This window comes from Pristiophorus japonicus, chromosome 13, assembly GCF_044704955.1.
Source record: "Pristiophorus japonicus isolate sPriJap1 chromosome 13, sPriJap1.hap1, whole genome shotgun sequence".
In the NCBI taxonomy this organism is placed as follows: domain Eukaryota; kingdom Metazoa; phylum Chordata; class Chondrichthyes; family Pristiophoridae; genus Pristiophorus; species Pristiophorus japonicus.
The window spans coordinates 71,359,215-71,382,360 of NC_091989.1; the positions used below are offsets into that span (position 1 = coordinate 71,359,215).

General features: G+C 47.8%; 1 protein-coding gene across 1 annotated transcript in view; it reads right to left on the minus strand.

The window, feature by feature from the left end:
* Positions 1 to 23,146, minus strand: part of itpr2 (inositol 1,4,5-trisphosphate receptor, type 2) — a 404,634-nt gene that overhangs the window by 349,584 nt on the left and 31,904 nt on the right. Inside the window, exon 2 of the mRNA XM_070897635.1 lies at positions 22,311 to 22,387. The gene's annotated coding sequence lies outside the window, so the exon portion shown is untranslated. The remainder of the gene's footprint in view (positions 1 to 22,310; positions 22,388 to 23,146) is intronic.

A 23,146-nucleotide genomic window follows, 5' to 3' on the forward strand; every position in this document is an offset into this window, starting at 1 on the left:
TGAGGAGGACAGATCCATGGAGGATCACGACGAACCAGGGCCTCAGACCAAGGAGGCAGAGGTACATGGGGTGCACACATTCACCATGAATTGTCCCCCAATAATGCTGAATGTTGAACTAAATGGACTCCCGGTGTCAATGGAGCTGGACACAGGCCCGAGCCAGTCCACCATGGGCAAAAAGACTTTCGAAATATTGTGGTGCAACAAGGCCTCAAGGCCAGTCTTAACTCCAGTTCGCACGAAACTAAGAACTCACATGAAATAACTGATTCCTGTAATCGGTACTGCTACCTTAAAGGTCTCCTACGGTGGAGCGGTGCACAAGCTACCACTCTGGGTGGTACCGGGCGATGGTCCCACACTGCTCGGCAGGAGCTGGCTGGGAAAGATACACTGGAACTGGGATGACGTTCGAGCGCTATCACCCGCTGACAACACTTCGTGTGCCCAGGTCTTAAATAAATTTCCTTCGCTGTTCGAACCAGGCATTGGGAAATTCCAAGGAACAAAAGTGCAGATCCACCTAATTCCGGGGGCACAACCCATCCATCACAAGGCAAGAGCAGTACCGTACATGATGAGAGAAAGGATAGAGATTGAGCTAGACCGGCTGCAACGAGAGGGCATCATTTCACCGATCGAGTTCAGCGAGTGGGCCAGTCCTATTGTCCCAGTCCTCAAGGGAGACAGCACCGTCAGAATCTGTGGCAATTACAAAGTAACTATCAATCGTTTCTCCCTGCAGGACCAATACCCACCACCAAAGGCCGACGACCTCTTTTCAACGCTGGCGGGAAGAAAGACGTTCACGAAGTTGGATCTGACTTCAGCCTACATGACGCAGGAACTGGAGGAATTATCGAAGGCCCTCACCTGCATCAACACGCACAAAGGTCTTTTTGTTTATAACAGATGCTCATTTGGAATCCGATCAGTGGCAGCGATATTCCAGAGAAACATGGAAAGTTTACTGAAGTCAGTCCCGCACACTGTGGTCTTCCAGGATGACATCTTGGTCACAGTTTGGAACACAGTCGAGCATCTGCAGAACCTGGAGGAGGTTCTTAGTCGACTCAACCGCGTGGGGCTCAGGTTAAAATGCTCGAAGTGCGTTTTCCTGGCGCCTGAAGTGGAGTTCTTGGGAAGGAGGATTAGAAACATAGAAACATAGAAAATAAGTGCAGGAGTAGGTCATTCGGCCTTTCGAGCCTGCACCGCCATTCAATAAGATCATGGCTGATCACTCCCTCAATAACCCTTTCCTGCTTTCTCTCCATACCCCTTGATCCCCTTAGCCGTAAGGGTCATATCTAACTCCCTCTTGAATATATCCAATGAACTGGCATTAACAACTCTCTGCGGCAGGGAATTCCACAGGTTAACAATTCTCTGAGTGAAGAAGTTTCTCCTCATCTCAGTCCTAAATGGCCTACCCCTTATCCTAAGACTATGTCCCCTGGTTCTGGACTTCCCCAACATTCTTCCCGCATCTAACCTGTCCAGTCCCGTCAGAATCTTATACGTTTCTATGAGATCCCCTCTTATTCTTCTAAACTCCAGTGAATAAAGGCCCAGTTGATCTAGTCTCTCCTCATATGACAGTCCAGCCATCCCTGGAATCAGTCTGGTGAACCTTCGCTACACTCCCTCAATAGCAAGAACGTCCTTTCTCAGATTAGGAGACCAAAACTGAACACAATATTCCATGTGAGTCCTCACCAAGGCCCTGTACAGCTGCAGCAAGACCTCCCTGCTCCTATACTCAAATCCCCTAGCTAAGAAGCCAACATGCCATTTGCCTTCTTCACCGCCTGCTGTACCTGCATGCCAACTTTCATTGACTGATGAACCATGATACCCAGGTCTCGTTGCACCTCCCCTTTTCCTAATCTGCCGCCATTCAAATAATATTCTGCCCTCATGTTTTTGCCCCCAAAATGGATAACCTCACATTTATCCACATTATACTGCATCTGCCATGCATTTGCCCATTCTCCTAACCTGTCCAAATCACCCTGCAGCCTCTTAGCATCCTCCTCACAGCTCACACCGCCACCCAGTTTAGTGTCATCTGCAAACTTGGAGATATTACACTCAATTCCTTCATTTAAATCGTTAATGTATATTGTAAAGAGCTGGGGTCCCAGCACTGAGCCCTGCGGCACTCCACGAGTCACTGCTTGCCATTCTGAAAAGGACCCGTTTATCCCTACACTCTGCTTCTTGTCTGCCAACCAGTTCTCTATCCACGTCAGTACGTTACTCCCAATACCATGCGCTTTGATTTTGTACACCAATCTCTTGTGCGGGACGTTGTCAAAAGCCTTTTGAGTTCAAATATACCACATTTACTGGTTCTCCCTTGTCCACTCTGCTAGTTACATCTTCAAAAAATTCCAGAAGATTCATCAAGTATGATTGCCCTTTCATAAATCCATGCTGACTTGGACTGATCCTGCCACTGCTTTCCAAATGTGCTGCTATTTCATCCTTAATGATTGATTCCAACATTTTCCCCACAACTGATGTCAGGATAACCAGTCTATAATTACCTGTTTTCTCTCTCCGTCCTTTTTTAAAAAGTGGTATTACATTAGCTACCCTCCAGTCCATAGGAACTGATCCAGAGTCGATAGACTGTGAGAAAATGATCACCAATGCATCCACTATTTCTAGGGCCACTTCCTTAAGTACTTTGGGATGCAGACTATCAGGCCCCGGAGATTTATCGGCTTTCAATCCCATCAATTTCCCTAACACAATTTCCCGCCTAATAAGGATATCCTTCAGTTCCTCCTTCTCACTAGACCCTCGGTCCCCTAGTACCGTTATTTGTGTCTTGCTTCTTAAAACAATCAGTTGGTCTCCCGAGTCATTGCACAAGGGAGGGTCGAGACCAAATGTAGTCTTCAGATGAAGTGGGGTTAGTGGCCATGACATGCTTAAGTGGACAACCTGATAGAATACCAGAACAATGACAAATTATAATACAAGTAGGACAAAGGAAAATACATTTCTTCCCACAAATAAACTACTTGTGGAGGGAGGTTTGTACATTGGAAGGTGCTTGCTAATTTCTGGTATTGATTCAGAAAAAAAAAATGAAATTAAAGTCGTGGGTATAACTAGTAAATTATAAAATAGCTTTTTATGATAGTGCTGAAGGAAATTTCAGCAACAGGTTTGCCTAAGCTTTGCTCAAATGTCGCGAAAATGCATCAACCAAGGCACCAGATTCAGACATGACAAAGCCACACCCAGCCCAGCCGACCCTCACCAATATCTGGGAACTTGTGCCAATTTGGGAGAACTGTCCCACAGACTAGTCAAGCAACAACCTGACATAGTCATACTCACAGAATCATACCTGTCAACCAATGTCCCAGACTCCTCCATCACCATCCCTGGGTATGTCCTGTCCCACCGGCAGGACAGGCCCACCCGAGGTGGTGACTCAGTGGTATACAGTCAGGAGGGAGTGGCCCTGGGAGTCCATGAAGTCTCATGGCTTCTGGTCAAGCATGGGCAAGGAAACCTCCTGCTGATCACCACCTACTGCCCTCCCTCAGCTGATGAATCAGTACTTCTCTATATTGAACACCACTTGGAAGAAGCACTGAGAGTAGCAAGGGCACAGAATGTACTCTGGGTGGGGGACTCCAGTGTCCATCACCAACAGTGAGTTGGTAGCACCACTACTGACCGAGCTGGCCGAGTCCCGAAAGACAAAGCTTCCAGATGGGCCTGCGACAGGTGGTGATAGAACCAGCACAAGGGGAAACCTATTTGACATCGTCCTCACCAATTTACCTGTCACAGATGCATCCGTCCATGACAGCATTGCTAGCAGTGACCACCGCACAGTCCTTGTGGAGACGAAGTTCCATCATCACACTGAGGACACCCTCCATCGTGTTGTGTGGCACTACCACCGTGCTAAATGGGATAGATTCAGAGCAGATCTGACAGCTTCAAACTGGGCATCCTTGAGGTGCTGTGGGCCATCAGCAGCAGCAGAATTGTATTCCACCCCAATCTGTAACCTCATGGCTCGGCATATCCCTCACTCTACCATTACCATCAAGCCAGGGGATCAATCCTGGTTCAATGAGTGCCGAAGAGCATGCCAGGAGCAGCACCAGGAGTACCTAAAAATGAGGTGCCACCCTGGGGAAGCTGCAACACAGGACTACATGCATGCTTAACAGCAGAAGCAGCTTCCTATAGACAGGGCTAAGCAATCCCACAACCAACGGATCAGATCAAAGCTCTGTAGTCCTGCTACATTCAGTCGTGAATGGTGGTGGACCATTAAACAATTAATGGGAGGAGGAGGCTCCATGAATATCCCCATCCTCAATGATTGTGGAGCCCAGCATGTGAGTGCAAAAGACAAGACTGAAGCATTCACAATCATCTTCAGCCAGAAGTGCCGAGAGGATGATCCATATCGGCCTCCTCCTGAGGTCCACGCCATCACAGAAGCCAGTCTTCAGCCAATTCGATTCACTCCACGTGATATCAAGAAGCGGCTGAATGCACTGGACACAGCAAAAGCTATGGGTCCCGAAAACATCCCGGCTGTTGTGCTGAAGACTTGTGCTCCAGAACTAGCCGCACCTGTAGCCAAGCTGTTCCAGTGCAGCTACAACACTGGCATCTATCCGGCAAAGTGGAAAACTGCCCAGGTATGTCCTGTCCACAAAAAGCAGGACGAATCCAATCCAGCCAATTACTGCCCCATCAGTCTACTCTCAATCATCAGCAAAGTGATGGAAGGTGTCGTCGACAGTGTTATCAAGCGGCACTTACTCACCAATAGCCTGCTCACGATGCTCAGCTTGGGTTCCGTCAGGACCACTCGGCTCCAGACCTCATTACAGCCTTGGTCCAAACATGGACAAAAGAGCTGAATTCCAGAGGTGAGGTGAGAGTGACTGCCCTTGACATCAAGGCAGCATTTGACCAAATGTGACATCAAGGAACCCTAGAAAACTGAAGTCATTGGGAATCAGGGGAAAACTCTAAACTAGCTGGAGTCATACCTGGCATAAAGGAAGATGGTTGTGGTGGTTGAAGGCCAAACATCTCCAGGAGTTCCTCAGGGCAGTGTCCTCGGCTCAACCATCTTGAGATGCTTCATCAATGACCTTCCCTCCATCATAAGGTCAGAAGTGGGGATGTTTGCTGATGACTGCACAGTGTTCAGTGCCATTCGCAACTCCTCAGATAAATGGAGCAGTCCATGCCCGCATGCAGCAAGACCTAGATAGCATTCAAGCTTGGACTCATAAGTTAGCAGATAACATTCACACCACACTAGTGTGAGTCAATGACCATAGGCAACAAGAGGGTATCTAATCACCCTTCTTGATATTCAACAGCATTAACATCACCAACTCCCCCACCATCAACATCTTGGGGGTCACCATTGACCAGAAACTTAACTGGACCAGCCATGTAAATAATGTAGCTACAAGGGCAGGTCAGAGGCTGGGTATTCTGCGGCGAGTGTCTCACCACCTGACTCCCCAAAGCCTTTCCACCATCTACCAGGCACAATCCAGGAGTGTGGTGGAATACTCTCCACTGGCCTGGATGAGTGCAGCTCCAACAACACTCAAGAAGCTCAACACCATGCAGAACAAAGCAGCCCGCTTGATTGGCACCCCATCCACCACCTTCAACATTCATTCCCTCCACCACTGGCGCACCATGGCTGCAGTGTGTATCATCTACAAGATGCACTGCAGCAACTCGCCCAGGCTTCTTCAACAGAATCTCCCAAACCTGCAACCTCTACCACCTTGAAGGACAAGGGCAGCAGGAGCATGGGAACACCACCACCTCCACATTCCCCTCCAAGTCACACACCCTCCCGACTTGAAAATATATCACCGTTCCTTCATCGTCACTGGGTCAAAATTCTGGAACTCCCTCCCTAGCAATGTGGGAATACCTTCACCACACGGATTGCAACGGCTCACCACCACCTTCTCAAGGGCAATAAATGCTGCCCTTGCCAGCGATGCTCACATCCCGTGAATGAAGAAAGAAAGACTTGCATTTATATAGCGCCTTTCACGACCACCAGACGTCTCAAAGCACTTTACAGCCAATGAAGTACTTTTTTTGGAGTGTAGTCACTGTTGTAATGTAAAAATAATTGAATTTAAAAAAATTATAATTGGAAGAGGGCACACAGACATAATTCAACCCTCATTTTAAAGATATTCTATCCTTGATTTGAAATAGTTAATATTTATTCATTTATAGTTAGGGCCGAGAAATGGATGAAAGCCACAAAAGCTGCTTGTGCCACCGTGGGCTGCTGCTAACAGTCGCCAAAAATGGTGGCATGACAGGACTGAAAAACTGGCGCCGGGGACTAATTAACATTAGCCCAGCGCTAAACTCACTGTGCAAGGCCGCTCTGGTGGCGTTGGTCCCAGCAGCAGTCCCCAGTGTAGCATAGCCGTTGTGTTACTGCATCAAGAACAGCCTGTTCTGAAAGTGAAGCTGTCATTTCAGAAACATAGAAACATAGAAAATAGGTGCAGGAGTAGGCCATTCGGCCCTTCGAGCCTGCACCACCATTCTGGTGATGATCATGCAACTTCAGTACCCCATTCCTACTTTCTCTCCATACCCCTTGATCCCTTTAGCCGTAAGAGCCACATCTAACTCCCTTTTGACTAGATATAATGAACTGGCCTCAACAACTTTCTGTGGTAGAGAATTCCACAGGTTCACAATTCTCTGAGTGAAGAAGTTTCTCCTGATCTCAGTCCTAAATGGCTTACCCCTTATCCTTAGACTGTGACCCCTGGTTCTGGACATCCCCAACATCGGGAACATTCTTCCTGCATCTAACCTGTCCAATCCCGTCAGAATTTTATATGTTTCTATGAGATCCCCGCTGATTCTTCTAAATTCCAGTGAATATAAGCCTAATCGATCCAGTCTTTCTTCATATGTCAGTCCTGCCATCCCGGGAATCAGTCTGTTGAACCTTCGCTGCACTCCCTTAATAGCAAGAATGTCCTTCCTCAGATTAGGAGACCAAAACTGCACACAATACTCAAGGTGTGGTCTCACCAAGGCCCTGTACAACTGCAGTAAGACCTCCCTGCTCCTGCTCCTGCAGAAAGCAGTTAGGTTTCTTAAAGGGGAACTGCCTTCTGAAAAAAAATTAACATCAAAAAGAATTCCCAAGTGGGAGGCTCCAGCTCTAAAAGCTGAATTCCCTTCCACATCTAAAAAAAACAGCAAAGTGCTTCAGAACTAACGCAAATGGTTCTGCAAGCCAGGGAAGGGGCAACCAGGGTCTCACATGCAGCACTCCAGCATTGTGTAGGGGGCAACACTGCAAGAGAGGTTCTCTATCCTCAGGGGCCAGGTGGCATTCTAGAAAGAAGGATGTGGGACCACATCGCCGAGGCCGTCCCTGCCAGCAGTGTCACCTCCACCACCTGGCTCCAGTGACCAAAGAAGCTTCATGGCCTCAGACCAGTGGTCAAGGTCAGTGAATGCATCTTCAAAAGCTGTCTCCTGCCGACTGCACCATTAGCCTCACACACTGCTCAATGCACGACCACCGCCCCCTCCCCAATCACTCACCTACAAACAATCTGCACCAAACACGAGGCACACGTCCCATTCCTAGCTTCACCTCGCCTCCTTAGAGGAGACGGTGCTGACCATTCTTGTCCTGGGCCAGCGGTGGGGCAGAAAGGATACAAGATGCTCGTACGTTATCCTTGCTCTCGCATGCACCTCTTGTTTTCCCGCCCTCCCTTCACCACAACTCACACACCCAAGAAATGCAGCCCGCCCAGCCAGTGGGTGACCAAGAAGAGGGAGAAGGGAGCGAAGAAGAAACACCATCACTCTATTTCACACGCTCAGCCACCAGTTCCTTGAGGTCGACCCTGCAAGGCCATTTTCACTGTCCCCCACTGAAAGTCAGCAGCCTTCCACCAGTCATGCTGCAGCCCCTGAGGTAGCACTGTGTGATATCAGTAGGGTAGGCAAAGGCACAGTGAAGACAGGCACTAAGGGAATGCACAAGCGTGATAAGTTGATTTCTTGATACCATGTTAGATGGATAGATGTATAAAGTTCGATTGGAAAGTTTGCTTTGTGGTGGCTTTTATTTTAGCATCGTGGCCAAGAGGACGCTGTGATGGTCAGTAACGGAGGGACGGTAAGGTGTGGGATTAATGTTGAAGGGGTAATTGGGGTTGTGGTCACTGGGACCGCAGGCTGATGATTCCACCCCGAACATCCCGGCCAGAAAAGAGCTGTCTGGGATGCATCCCTCCTTCTGCTTCCTCCTCTTCTGCGTCTTCCCTCTGCGAGCGGATGCTATACATCTGAAATAAAAACATAAAATGCTGGAAATACTCAGCAGGTCAGGCAGCATCTCGACCTGAGGCATGAACTTTGTTTCTCTGTTCACAGATACTGCCTGGCCTGCTGATAATTTCCAGCATATTCTGTCGGCTCAGAAGCCTTTCTTTACCATCTGAGGCCTTGCAAGCATTCAGCAGCATTCCTTGCACACATTAAAAATGACTAACATGTATTGTACCAAGCCACTACTTCAATAAAATAAAAAAAATACAGTCCACAAGCTTAAATGCAAGCAAATGAAAGATGTGTGTGTCCCTTTAAGAAATGCTGACAGCATCTCTGTCTCTGTTACTTTTCAGAGCGAGCTTAGGACCCAGTGCTAAAACCCAGTGCTGAACTCAGTGCTTAGGTCGAAGTTCGGTGAGGTGATGTTAAGTCAGCGTGCACCCCGATTAATGTCACACTCTTTACTGTTTGCCGCATGATCTTTCCGCTGCCTGCGCTTGATTTCTGCATGCTCTCGGCGATGAGACTCGAGGTGCTCAGCGCCCTCACGGATGCACTTCCTCCACTTAGGGCGGTCTTTGGCCAGGGACTCCCAGGTGTCAGTGAGGATGTTGCACTTTATCAGGGAGGCTTTGAGGGTGTCCTTGTAACGTTTCCTCTGCCCACCTTTGGCTCGTTTGCCGTGAAGGAGTTCCGAGTAGAGCTAGAGTCAGAGTAGGAATCGCAGGATAGCGCAGATGAATACGTGGCTTGAGCAGTGGTGCAGCAGGGAGGGATTCAAATTCCTGGGGCATTGGAACAGGTTCTGGGGGAGGTGGGACCAGTACAAACCAGACGGTCTGCACCTGGGCAGGACCGGAACCAATGTCCTAGGGGGAGTGTTTGCTAGTGCTGTTGGGGAGGAGTTAAACAAATATGGCAGGAGGATGGGAACCAATGCAGGGAGACAGAGGGAAACAAAAAGGAGACAAAAGCAAAAGACAGAAAGGCGATGAGTAAAAGTGGAGGGCAGAGAAACCCAAGGCAAAAAACAAAAAGGGCCACTGAATATAAAGGGGCTGCAGGAGGGGTCAAAACTAAAAATCATGGTTTAAAAACTAGGATTAAAACACTCTACCTAAATGCACGCAGCATTCAAAATAAAGTAAATGAGTTGACGGCACAAATCATTACAAATGGGTATGATTTGGTGGCCATTACATAAACATGGTTGCAGGGTGGCCAAGACTGGGAATTAAACATACAGGGGTATCTGACGATTCGGAAAGATAGACAAGAAGGGAAAGGAGGTGGGGTAGCTCTGTTAATAAAGGATGATATCAGGGCAGTTGTGAGAGACGATATTGGCTCTAATGAACAAAATGTTGAATCATTGGGGTGGAGATTAGAGATAGTAAGGGGAAAAAGTCACTGGTGGGCGTAGTTTATAGGCCCCCAAATAATAACTTCACGGTGGTGCGGGCAATAATCAGGGAATAATGGAGGCATGTGAAAAAGGAACGGTAGTAGGCATGAGGGATTTTAACCTATATATCGATTGGTCAACTCAAATCGCACGGGGTAGCCTTGAGGAGGAATTCATAGAATGCATACGGGATTGTTTCTTAGAACAGTATGTCACAGAACCTACAAGGGAGCAAGCTATCTTAGATCTGGTTCTGTGTAATGAGACAGGAAAAATAAACGATCTCCTAGTAAAAGATTCTCTCGGAATGAGTGATCACAGTATGGTTGAATTTGTAATACAGATTGAGGGCGAGGAAGTTGTGTCAGAAACGAGCGTACTATGCTTAAACAAAGGGGACTACAGTGGGATAAGGGCAGAGTTGGCTAAAGTAGACTGGAAACACAGACTAAATGGTGGCACAATTGAGGAACAGTGGAGGACTTTTAAGGAGCTCTTTCATAGTGCGCAACAAAAATATATTCCAGTGAAAAAGAAGGGCGGTAAGAGAAGGGATAACCAGCTGTGGATAACCAAGGAAATAAAGGAGAGTATCAAATCAAAGACCAATGCGTATAAGGTGGCCAAGGTTAGTGGGAAACTAGAGGATTGGGAAAATTTTAAACAACAGCAAAGAATGACTAAAAAAGCAATAAAGATAGGAAAGATAGATTACGAAGGTAAACTTGCGCAAAACATAAAAGCAGATAGTAAAAGCTTTTACAGATATATAAAACGGAAAAGAGTGACTAAAGTAAATGTTGGTCCCTTAGAAGATGAGAAGGGGGATTTAATAATGGGAAATGTGGAAATGGCTGAGACCTTAAACAATTATTTTGCTTCAGTCTTCACAGTGGAAGACACAAAAACCATGCCAAAAATTGCTGGTCACAGGAATGTGGGAAGGGAGGACCTTGAGACAATCACTATCACTAGGGGGGTAGTGCTGGACAGGCTAATGGGACTCAAGGTAGATAAGTCCCCTGGTCCTGATGAAATGCATCCCAGGATATTAAAAGAGATGGCAGAAGTTATAGCAGATGCATTCGTTATAATCTACCAAAATTCTCTCGACTCTGGGGAGGTACCAGCGGATTGGAAAGCAGCTAATTTAACGCCTTTGTTTAAAAAAGGGGGCAGACAAAAGGCAGGTAACTATAGGCCGGTTAGTTTAACATCTGTAGTGGGGAAAATGCTTGAAACTATCATTAAGGAAGAAATAGCGGGACATCTAGATAGGAATAGTGCAATCAAGCAGACGCAGCATGGATTCATGAAGGGGAAATCATGTTTAACTAATTTACTGGAATTCTTTGAGGATATAACGAGCATGGTGGATAGAGGTGTACCGATGGATGTGGTGTATTTAGATTTCCAAAAGGCATTCGATAAGGTGCCACACAAAAGGTTACTGCAGAAGATAGAGGTACGCGGAGTCAGAGGAAATGTATTAGCATGGATAGAGAATTGGCTGGCGAACAGAAAGCAGAGAGTCGGGATAAATGGGTCCTTTTCAGGTTGGAAATCGGTGGTTAGTGGTGTGCCACAAGGATCGGTGCTGGGACCACAACTGTTTACAATATACATAGATGACCTGGAAGAGGGGACAGAGTGTAGTGTAACAAAATTTGCAGATGGCACAAAGATTAGTGGGAAAGCGAGTTGTGTGGAGGACACAGAGAGGCTGCAAAGAGATTTGGATAGATTAAGCGAATGGGCTAAGGTTTGGCAGATGGAATACAATGTCGGAAAGTGTGAGGTCATCCATCTTGGGAAAAAAAACAGTAAAAGGGAATATTATTTGAATGGGGAGAAATTACAACATGTTGAGGTGCAGAGCGACCTGGGGGTCCTTGTGCATGAATCCCAAAAAGTTAGTTTGCAGGTGCAGCAGGTAATCAGGAAGGCAAATGGAATGTTGGCCTTCATTGCGAGAGGGATGGAGTACAAAAGCAGGGAGGTCCTGCTGCAACTGTACAGGGTATTGGTGAGGCCGCACCTGGAGTACTGCGAGCAGTTTTGGTCACCTTACTTAAGAAAGGATATACTAGCTTTGGAGGGGGTATAGAGACGATTCACTAGGCTGATTCCGGAGATGAGGGGGTTACCTTATGATGATAGATTGAGTAGACTGGGTGTTTACTCATTGGAGTTCAGAAGGATGAGGGGTGATCTTATAGAAACATTTAAAATCATGAAAGGGACAGACAAGATCGAGGCAGAGAGGTTGTTTCCACTGGTAGGGGTGACTAGAACTAGGGGGCACAGCCTCAAAATACAGGGGAGGCAATTTAAAACCGAGTTGAGAAGGAATTTCTTCTCCCAGAGGGTTGTGAATCTGTGGAATTCTCTGCCCAAGGAAGCAGTTGAGGCTGGCTCATTTAATGTATTCAAGTCACAGATAGATAGATTTTTAACCAATAAGGGAATTAAGGGTTACGGGGAGAGGGTGGGTAAGTGGAGCTGAGTCCACAGCCAGATCAGCCATGATCTTATTGAATGGCGGAGCAGGCTCGAGGGGCTCGATGGCCTACTCCTATTCCTAATTCTTATGTTCTTATGTTCTTATGTTTGGGTCGACTAGACCTGTATTCACTAGGGTTTGGAAGAATGAGAGGGGATCTCATTGAAACGTATAAAATTCTGACTGGGTTGGACAGACTGGATGCGGGGATGATGTTTCCCCTGGCTGGGAAGTCTAGAACAAGGGGTCACAGTCTCAGGATACGGGGTAGGAAATTTAGGACCGAGATGAGGAGAAATTTCTTCACTCAGAGGGTGGTGAACCTCTGGCATTCTCTACCACAGAATGCTGTGGAGGCCAAGACACTGAATATATTTAAGAGGGAGATAGATAGATTTCTAGAAACAAAAGGCATCAAGGGGTATCTGGAGAAAGCGGGAATATGGTGTTGAGATAGAGGATCAGCGATGAACTCATTGAATGGCGGTGCAGGCTCAAAAGGCCGAATGGTCTACTCCTGCCCCTATTGTCTATGTTTCTAAAGGGTGGTGGAAATTTGGAACTCTCTCCCAGAAAAGGCTGAGTCTGCTGGGGGGGTCAATTGAAATTTTCAAGACTGAGCTCTATAGATTTTCGTTGGATAAGGGTATGGAGGGATATGGAGCAAAAGCGGGTTAATGGAGTTGAGACAGAGATCGGCCAGGATCTAATTGAAAGGCAGAACAAGATCCAAGGACTGAGTGGCCTCCTCCTGTTCCGATCATGCATGTGGTACAAGATTTAAGTATTGTTGTGCCAAATTAATAAAACATTAAGCTGTCAAGAAAAACATTGTTTGTTCTATAAAATGTGATTGTACAGGTATAAGCAAACCAGAGAGTTAATAAAATTGTCTTCTGTGGACAAGGACCTGTTACAATAATTTTCCAAGCATTTAGCATCGAGAAAACCTCAATGGTTCCTGCATTTCCACCCAAATTTCCCAAACTTGTTAAAATGGTGATTTCAGAGAAAATTCTTGACAGGACAGACATCAGGAGTTTGTTTTGAACAGAGCTACACACTTTCAGAGGGATATTTATGCATTGAAGAAACCAGAGAGAAAAGCATCATTGCACAAGCCCGGGCTTCAAATAGCTGCAGCAACATTTATTGCTGAAAAGGAATCCGAGGTGTGTGATACAGCTTCTTAAACAACTGAGAGTCACAGTGAAGTGAGGCTATCAGGGATGGACAGTGAACCCAGAATTAAACGATGTCTCCGCAAGATCCTGCAAATCCCCTGGGAGGATAGACGCACCATCAGTGTCTCGATCAGGCCAACATCCCCAGCATCGAAGCACTGACCACACTCGACCAACTCCGTTGGGCGGACCACATCGTCCACATGCCCGACACGAGACTCCCAAAGCAAGCGCTCTACTTGGAACTCCTACACGGCAAGCGAACCCTGTAGTGTCCCTGTACCTTACTACAAACTCACACCAGGCATGGATATATCAGATACGGTCACTCTGTGACCTTCACCTTTATTGCCAGGACCAAGGAGTCCTGACCCTGTGTGGGACCTCCCCTTTTATACCTGGAAACCCAGGTGAGGAGGGTCTCCCGCAAGTTCACCCCCTGTGGTCAGGGTGTGCATTTCTATGGTACAGGTACAGTGTATATGAGTTACAGTTGCATGACTATGTCATTGCAAGATGGTTAAATACATAACATCACCTCCCCCCTTAAGTCTTTTTGTTTCAGAGGTTAAGTCTGTCAGGTGGTCGACGTTCTCTCGTGGAGCGCTGCAGTTGTGGCTCTGGTGGTTGAGCCTCGGCACACATCTCTGTCTCTTGAGGTGATTCTGGCCTGTCCGGGCTGGCCGCAGGGACTGTGCATGCTGAGGGCTGTCTTTGTTGCTCGTCCGCTGGCAGTGGTGTGGGTGCCATCTCATGCTTTTCTTTACTTGGTCCAAGTGTTTGCGGCATATCTGCCCATTGTTTAGTCGGACCACCATGATTCTATTTCCTTCTTTGCCAATTACGGTGCCCTCAAGCCACTTGGGTCCCAACACATGGTTAAGAACAAATATCGGGTCATCTATTTCTATACACCTCCCCCTTGAGTTTCGATCATGGAGCTCGGTTTGGGACTGGCGCTTGCCCTCAACAATGTCTGCCAGGGCTGGGCGAATGAGGGACAACCGCGTCTTGAGCGTGCGTTTCATGAGGAGTTCCGCTGGACGCGTAGCATGCCCTGTTTTATGACTTGGACCTCCCGCTCCGCCTGGCCATTGGAAGCCGGCTTGAACGGCGCTGTCCGGACGTGCTTGATACCATTGCTCGACATAAACTCCTGGAATTCATGGCTGGTGAAACACAAGCCATTGTCGCTAACCAGGATGTCCGGCAAGCCATGGGTCGCAAAACCGTACGCAGACTCTCCATGGTGATGGATGTCGTGCACGAGTTCAATATGATGCACTCGATCCACTTCGAGTATGCATCGACAACGATCAGGAACATTTTCCCCATGAACGGGCCTGCATAGTCTACATGAATACGTGACCATGGTCTGGTGGGCCAGGGCCACGGGCTGAGTGGGGCCTCCCTGGGGGCATTGCCCAGCTGGGCATACATCGTGTACCTGTGAACCCAGTGTTCCAGGTCTGAGTCAATCCCCGGCCACCATACATATGACCGGGCAATGGCCTTCATTAACACAATGCCAGGGTGCTTGCTGTGGAGTTCCCTGATGAACGCTTCCCTTCCTTTCTGGGGCTTGACTACCTGGCTGCCCCATAGCAGGCAGTCGGCTTGGATGGAGAGCTCATTCATCCGTCTCTGAAACGGTCTGACTTCCGCGGGGCGCGCCCTGTGTGCGGGCGCCCAATCCCCAGTCAGGACACATTTCTTAATCATGGATAGGAGGGGGTCCCTGTTGATTCAGAGTTTGATCTGGTGAGCTGTGATGGGGGAGCCCGCAGTGTCAAAAGCCTTAACGGCCATGACCATCTCGGCACTCTGCTCCGATGCCCCCTCAGTGGTGGACAGTGGGAGCCTGCTGAGCGCGTCAGCGCAATTTTCGGTGCCTGGCCAGTGCCGTATGGTGTAGTCATATGCAGCCAGCGAGAGGGCCCAGCGCTGTATGCGAGCTGACGCATTGGCGTTGACAGCCTTGCTGTCGGACAACAAGGGTGTTAATGGCTTGTGGTCCGTCTCTAGCTCGAACTGTCTACCAAAAGGTACTGGTGCATCTTTTTCACACCGTAAAACCCACGCGAGTGCTTCCTTCTCGATCATGCTGTATCCACGCTCTGCCTGGGAGAGCGACCTGGAGGTGTAAGCCACTGGTTGGAGTCGGCCGTCATCGTTACCCTGCTGCAACACGCACCCAGCCCCGTAGGATGACGCATCGCATGTTACAACCAGTTTTTTACAAGGGTCATACAAAGTCAACAGTTTGTTGGAACACAGCAGGTTCCTCGCCTTATTGAAAGCCCGTTCTTGACAGTTCCCCCAAAACCATTCACAACCTTTACACAGGCGCATGTGTAACAGCTCCAACAATGTGCTTAAGTTCGGCAGAATGGTCCCAAAATAGTTCAGAAGTCCCAGGAATGATCACAACTCCGATGTGTTGCCGGGCCTGGGCGCCCGGCAGATCACCTCCATTTTTGATTTAGTGGGCCGGATCCCGTCTGCGGCAACCCTCCTGCCCAAAAACGCGACCTCTGGGGCCAAAAACACACACTTGGCCTTTTTCAGCCGCAAGCCGACCCGATCCAGTCGGCGTAGTACCTCCTTCAGATTGTGGAGGTGTTCTTCGATGTCTCGACCCGTTATGAGAATGTCGTCTTGGAATACGATCGTTCCAGGAATGGATTTGAGCAAGCTTTCCATGTTTCCCTGAAAGATGGCTGCTGCCGAACGAATGCCAAATGGACACCTGTTGTAGACAAATAATCCCTTGTGTGTCGTGATGGTGGTCAGAAGCTTGGATTCTTCAGCCAGTTCCTGAGTCATGTAGGCCGAAGTGAGGTCCAACTTCGTGAACAGCTTGCCACCTGCCAGCGTGGGAAAAAAGTCCTCCGCTCTCGGAAGCGGGTATTGGTCTTGCAGCGATACTCGGTTGATGGTGGCTTTGTAGTTGCCACAAATCCTAACCGAGCCATCTGCTTTGAGGACGGGAATGATGGGACTTGACCAGTCGCTGAATTCAACGGCCAAAATTATGCCCGCTCTGAGCAGCCTGTCCAATTCACATTCAATTTTTTCACGCATCACATACGACACAGCTCTGGCTTTGTGGTGCACTGGTCTGGCGTCCGGAGTGATGCGTATCACTACTTTAGTGCCCTTGAACATTCCGATACCAGGTTGAAACAGTGACCCGAATATTTTGCAGGACCTGTGAGCATGAACTTCGCTCCACGGATGAAATGGCGTGCACATTCCCCCATTTCCAATTCATCTCAGCTAGCCAACTCCTCCCCAAAAGCGCGGGGACATTTCCCGGAACGATCTAGAGTGGCAGCCGGTTCTGTAATCCATTATGTGTTACCACCAAGTTTGCACTGCCCAGCACTGGGATGATCTCTTTGGTGTACGTACGTAGCTGCGTCTCAATGAGTTCCAGTTTGGGCCTGTTAACTCTATGTGGCCATAGTCTCTCAAATTGTTGGGCGCTCATGAGTGACTGGCTAGCTCCCGTATCTAGCTCCATGTGCACCTGGATGCCATTCAGTAAGACTTGCATCATCATGGGTGGCGTTTTAGTGTATGAGCTATGGACGTCAGCCACATGAACCCGTTGAACTTCAGCATCTATGGCTTTACCCCAGGCCTTATCCTGCATTGCAGACCCCTCGTCTGGTTCCTCTGTCTCGCAGATTAGCCTCGCTACTGCCTTTTTGCACATCCTGGCCAAGTGTCCACTGACAGTACAAATCCTACAGATATATTGCTGGAACCTGTAGCTTCTCGCAGTGTGTCTACTCCCGCACCTCCAGCATGAGCTGAGATTGAGATTGCTGTTAACAAAAGGACTATTACCAGGCATTCCTCTCTGATTGCCCATTTGGCAGTTTCTAAGCACTTTGATGGTGGGTGTTAATGGTCCCATCGCGGGACGCATTGTTCTTTTAGATGGCTTGAATTGCCAATCCCCTTTCCATTGTCCTTGTTGCAGGCCCACCCTCGAGTTTGTTGCAGCCTGGGCGGTTTCGAAATGCCCTTGCCTGCCTGCGGGGTCCTGAGCCGCATTCACCATGTTAACTCCCTGGTCCGTCGCCACGTTTGGACCAGTGCTGCGTGCGTAAATTAGCTTGGTCTCCTCTTCCCCTGCCATAAAGGTCTGAGCTATCAACGCCGCCCCTTCTAAAGTCAAGTCCTTCGTCTTTATGAGCTTCCTGAAAATGCCAGCATGATTAATGCCCTCGATGAAAAAGTCCCTTAACATCTCCACCCAGCCAGCATTGGAGAACTTACAGAGACTGGCCAAATGCTGCAGTTCCGCCACGAAGTCAGAGACGTTTTGTCCCTCCTGACGCCAGTGAGAGTAGAACCGGTGCCGGGCCATGTTTACGCTACTCGCCGGCTTGGGATGCTTACTGATCAGCTGGCTGAGCACTTCAAAGAACTTGTCCGCCGTCTTTTGGGGTGTGAGAAGGTCTTTCATCAGCGCATACGTCTGTGGTCCGCAGCTGGTCAGTAGGTGCACCCTCCGCTTGTCAGCCACTGTCTCTTCCAGCCAGTCCTTTATGACAAAGCTCTGCCGGAGTCTTTCTACGAAGTCGTCCCAGTCCTCACCCACACAGTAACGTTCCTCTGTGCCACCGGTGGCCATCCTCGTGGTTCGGTGATTACCGTTTCTCGTCGCCAAATGTAGTGTCCCTGCACCTTACTACAAACTCACATGAGGCATGTATATATCAGACACGGTCACTCTGTGACCTTCACCTTTATTGCCAGGACCAAGGAGTCCTGACCCTGGGTGGGACCTCCCCTTTTATACCTGGAAACCCAGGTGAGGAGGGTCTCCCGCAAGTTCACTCCCGTGGTCAGGGTGTGCATTTCTATGGTACAGGTACAGTGTACATGAGTTACAGTTACATGACTATATCATTGCAAGATGGTTAAATACATGACAAACCCCATGTGGGCAGAGGAAACGTTCAAGGAACCGTCAAAGCCTCCTTGATAAAGTGCAACATCCTCACCGGCACCTGGGAATCCCTGGCCCATGTAAGAATTCGGCAAAGACATCGGCGTAAACTTTTGGACTTTTTGGACATTGCTATTATAGTTTCTGTTACTGCGGAAGAGCAGACAGCACTGACATGGGACAGGTCCAAACATGTCCCACCGGGATACACATCAGGTGGACAAGGCTGAAATGGTTGATGGACAGACCTTTTGTCATGTAATCAATAAGAGAGCAAGCAAGCGGGGCTCAGGACACAAAGGAAAGCTATTCGACCACAGACTCATCGGAGCCACTTATCGGGGTACAGCCCAGTAACAAAGGAACAGGCCGAAAACTTCATTTTGCTCTTTCAATTGCACAGCCTCAGGGGAAGGATAGTTGGACTTTTGGGCGAGAAGAAGCTTTTTGCAGGTATTAGAGACGGCAGTTTGTAGCCATCTCTCTCTCTCTCTCTCTCTCTCCCCTCTTCTACGCCTGCTTGCTTCGTTCAACGCACAAGGACTGAGCACTCCGTCTGGGACGGAGAGAAGAAACACCATCTACGAGCAAAGAGAGCCTCGCTATTTTGACTGGGAAGCTGACCTTGAGACTGGCCTTGAATACCACAGATTGGTACAGAACCAGAATATACGCCTCATCGGGAGAAGCAGCAAGTAAGCCAGAGGGGTGATTGGTGAGTATTTATCCCAGCCCACACATTTTTAAGACCACCGCATAGTGTGAAAGGGTGTCGTGTGTCCCAACCAAGCCTTAGAAACATAGAAACATAGAAAATAGGTGCAGGAGTAGGCCATTCGGCCCTTCGAGCCTGCACCATCATTCAACAAGATCATGGCTGATCATTCCCTCAGTACCCCTTTCCTGCTTTCTCTCCATACCCCTTGATCCCTTCAGCCGTAAGGGCCATATCTAACTCCCTCTTGAATATATCCAATGAACTGGCATCAACAATTCTCTGCGGTAGGGAATTCCACAGCTTAACAACTCTCTGAGTGAAGAAGTTTCTCCTCATCTCAGTCCTAAATGGCTTACCTCTTATTCTTAGACTGTGACAGGAACATTCTTCCTGCATCTAACCTGTCCAGTCCTGTCAGAATTTTATATGTTTCTATGAGATCCCCTCTCATCCTTCTAAACCCCAGTGAATACAGGCCCAGTTGATCCAGTCTCTCCTCATATGTCAGTCCTGGCATCCCTGGAATCAGTCTGGTGAACCTTCGCTGCACTCCCTCAATAGCAAGAACATCCTTCCTCAGATTAGGAGACCAAAACTGAACACAATATTCCAGGTGAGGCCTCACGAAGGCCCTGTACAACTGCAGTAAGACCTCCCTGCTCCTATACTCAAATTCCTGAGCTATGAAGGCCAACATACCATTTGCCTTCTTCACCGCCTGCTGTACCTGCATGCCAACTTTCAATGACTGATGTACCATGACACCCAGGTCTCGTTACACCTCCCCTTTTCCTAATCTGCCAACATTCAGATAATATTCTGTCTTCGTGTTTTGCCATCAAAGTGGATAATCTCACATTTATCCACATTATACTGCATCTGCCACGCGCTTGTCCACTCACCTAACTTGTCCAAGTCACCCTGCAGCCTTTTAGCGTCCCCCTCACAGCTCACACCACCACCCAGCTTAGTGTCATCTGCAAACTTGGAGATATTGCCCTCAATTCCCTCATGTAAATAGCTGGAGTCCCAGCACTGAGCCCTGCGGCACCCCACTAGTCAGTGCCTGTCATTCTGAAAAGGATCCATTTATCCCGATTCTCTGCTTCCTGTCTGCCAACCAATTCTCTATCCACGTCAGTTCATTACCCCCAATACCATGTGCTTTAATTTTGCACACCAATCACTTGTGTGGGACCTTGTCAAAAGCCTTTTGAAAGTTCAAATACACCACATCCACTGGTTCTCCCTTGTCCACTCTACTAGTTACATCCTCAAAAAATTCTAGAAGATTTGTCAAGCATGATTTCCCTTTCATAAATCCATGCTGACTTGGACCGATCCCATCACTGCTTTCCAATTGTGCTGTTATTTCATCTTTAATAATTGATTACAACATTTTCCCCACTACCGATGTCAGGCTAACCGGTCTATAATTACCCATTTTCTCTCTCCCTCCTTTCTAAAAAAGTGGTGTTACATTAGCTACCCTCCAGTCCATAGGAACCGATCCAGAGTCGATAGACTGTTGGAAAATGATCACCAATGTATCCACTATTTCTAGGGCCACATCCTTAAGTACTCTGGGATGCAGACTATCAGGCCCCAGGGATTTATCGGCCTTCAATCCCATCAATTTCCCAAACACAATTTCCCACCTAATAAGGATTTCCTTCAGTTCCTTCTTCTCACTAGACCCTCGGTCCCCTAGTATTTCCGGAAGGTTATTTGTGTCTTCCTTCGTGAAGACAGAACCAAAGTATTTGTTCAACTGGTCCGCCATTTCTTTGTTCCCCATTATAAATTCACCTGAATCTGACTGCAAGGGACCTACATTTGTTTTCACTAATCTTTTTCTCTTCACATATCTATAGAAGCTTTTGCAGTTCGTTTTTATATTCCCAGCAAGCTTCCTCTCATACTCTATTTTCCCCCTCCGAATTAAACCTTTTGTCCTCCTCTGCTGTATTACAAAATTCTCCCAGTCCTTAGGTTTGCTGCTTTTTCTGGCCAATTTATATGCCTCTTCCTTGGATTTAACACTATCCTTAATTTCCCTTGTTAGCCACAGTTGAGCCACCTTCCCCGTTTTATTTTTACTCCAGACAGGGGTGTACAATTGTTGATGTTCATCCATGTGATCTTTAAATGTTGCCATTGCCTATCCACTGTCAACCCTTTAAGTATCACTCGCCAATCTATTCTAGCCAATTCACGTCTTATACCATCGAAGTTACCTTTCCTAAAGTTCAGGTGCCTAGTCTCTGAATTAACTGTGTCACTCTCCATCTTAATAAAGAATTCTACCATATTATGGTCACTGTTCCCCAAGGGGCCTCACACAACAAGATTGTTAATTAGTCCTTTCTCATTACACATCACCCAGTCTAGGATGGCCAGCCCTCTAGTTGGTTGTTCGACATACTGGTCTAGAACACCTTCCCTAATACACTCCAGGAAATATTCCTCCACTGCATTGCTACCTGTTTGGTTTTAGTGGGGAGGTTTTAGCACGGATTGTAAGCGTATGCCAATTCTGTTGGACAGATTTCAAAGGTACACTTTTGAATCCGAGCAGGTGTGTTTTAGACGTGGGTACTTCATGTTAGGGGCCTGTTCAGATGGGCCAGAGTTGTGTGTTGTACTGTGTTTGTTTGTGTTACACCACCAGGGTGTATTTTACTGGGCGCAGGTGTGTGCGTTAACTTGAATAAAAGCATTGTGACGATTGAGACCGAAAGATCTGGCTGCAACTGTGTATTTCTGTTCACCCCTTTAATTCCGGTGTCTAGAACTTTTGTAAGGCGGGGTGATTTGAAACCACCACAGACCAAACCACTTACACCCAAGATCGCCCAAAGTGGAGGAAGAGCATCCGGGTGGGCGCTGAGTACCTCGAGTCTCGTCGCCGAGAGCGTGCGGAAATCAAGCGCAGGCAACAGAAGGAGCATGCGGCAAACCAGTCCCACCCTCCCCTTCCTTCAACCACTGTCTGTCCCACCTGTGACAGAGACTGTAATTCCCGTATTGGACTGTACAGCCACCTGAGAACTCACTTTTAGAGTGGAAGCAAGCCTTCATCGATTTCCGGGGACTGCCTATGATGTTGAAACATTTAAAATTAACAAGCCACAAACAGGACTAGCGATTAGAATGAACCCTGTCCTTACCCCCACGATTCACAGATATATGGAATAGACCATTCCTCCAAACAAGTATCTGAGCTGAGTCCAATAGCTGGTCAAACCTGGAAGACAGTCAGAATAGGTATACAGTGAAACGCTAAATATATCACAGGTAAGAAAGCAAATGGTATGTTGGCCTTTATTACAAGAGGATTTGAGTATAAGAGCGAAGATGTCTTACTGCGATTATATAGGGCCCTGGTGAGACCGCACCTGGAGTACTGTGTACAGTTTTGGTCTCCTCACCTAAGGAAGGATATACTTGCCATTGAGGGAGTGCAACGAAGGTTCACCAGACTGATTCCAGGGATGGGAGGATTGTAATATGAGGAGAGATTGATTAGACTAGGCTTGTATCCTCTAGACTTTAGAAGAATGAGAGATGATCTCATTGAAAAATACAAAATTCTTACAGGGCTTGAGGAGTCTGGAACCAGGGGTCATAGTCTTAGAATAAGGGGTCGGCCATTTAGGATTGAGATGAGGAGAAACTTCTTCACTCAGAGGGTGGTGATTCTTTGGAGTTCCCTACCCCAGAGGGCTGTGGAGGCTCAGTCGTTGAGTATATTTAAGACAGAGATCGATAGATTTTTGAATATTAAGGGAATCAAGGGATATGGGGACAGTGCAAGAAAGTAGAGTTGAGGTAGTAGATCAGCCATGATATTGAATGGTGGAGCAGGCCTGAGGGGCCGAATGGCTGACTCCTGCTCCTAATTCTTATGTTCTTATATATTAGTTACAGTGCTGGGACAGGATGGAGGGAGAGTGGAGAATATCTGTGGAGAGCAACAGATTAGGATTAAATAGTGTAGATGTGA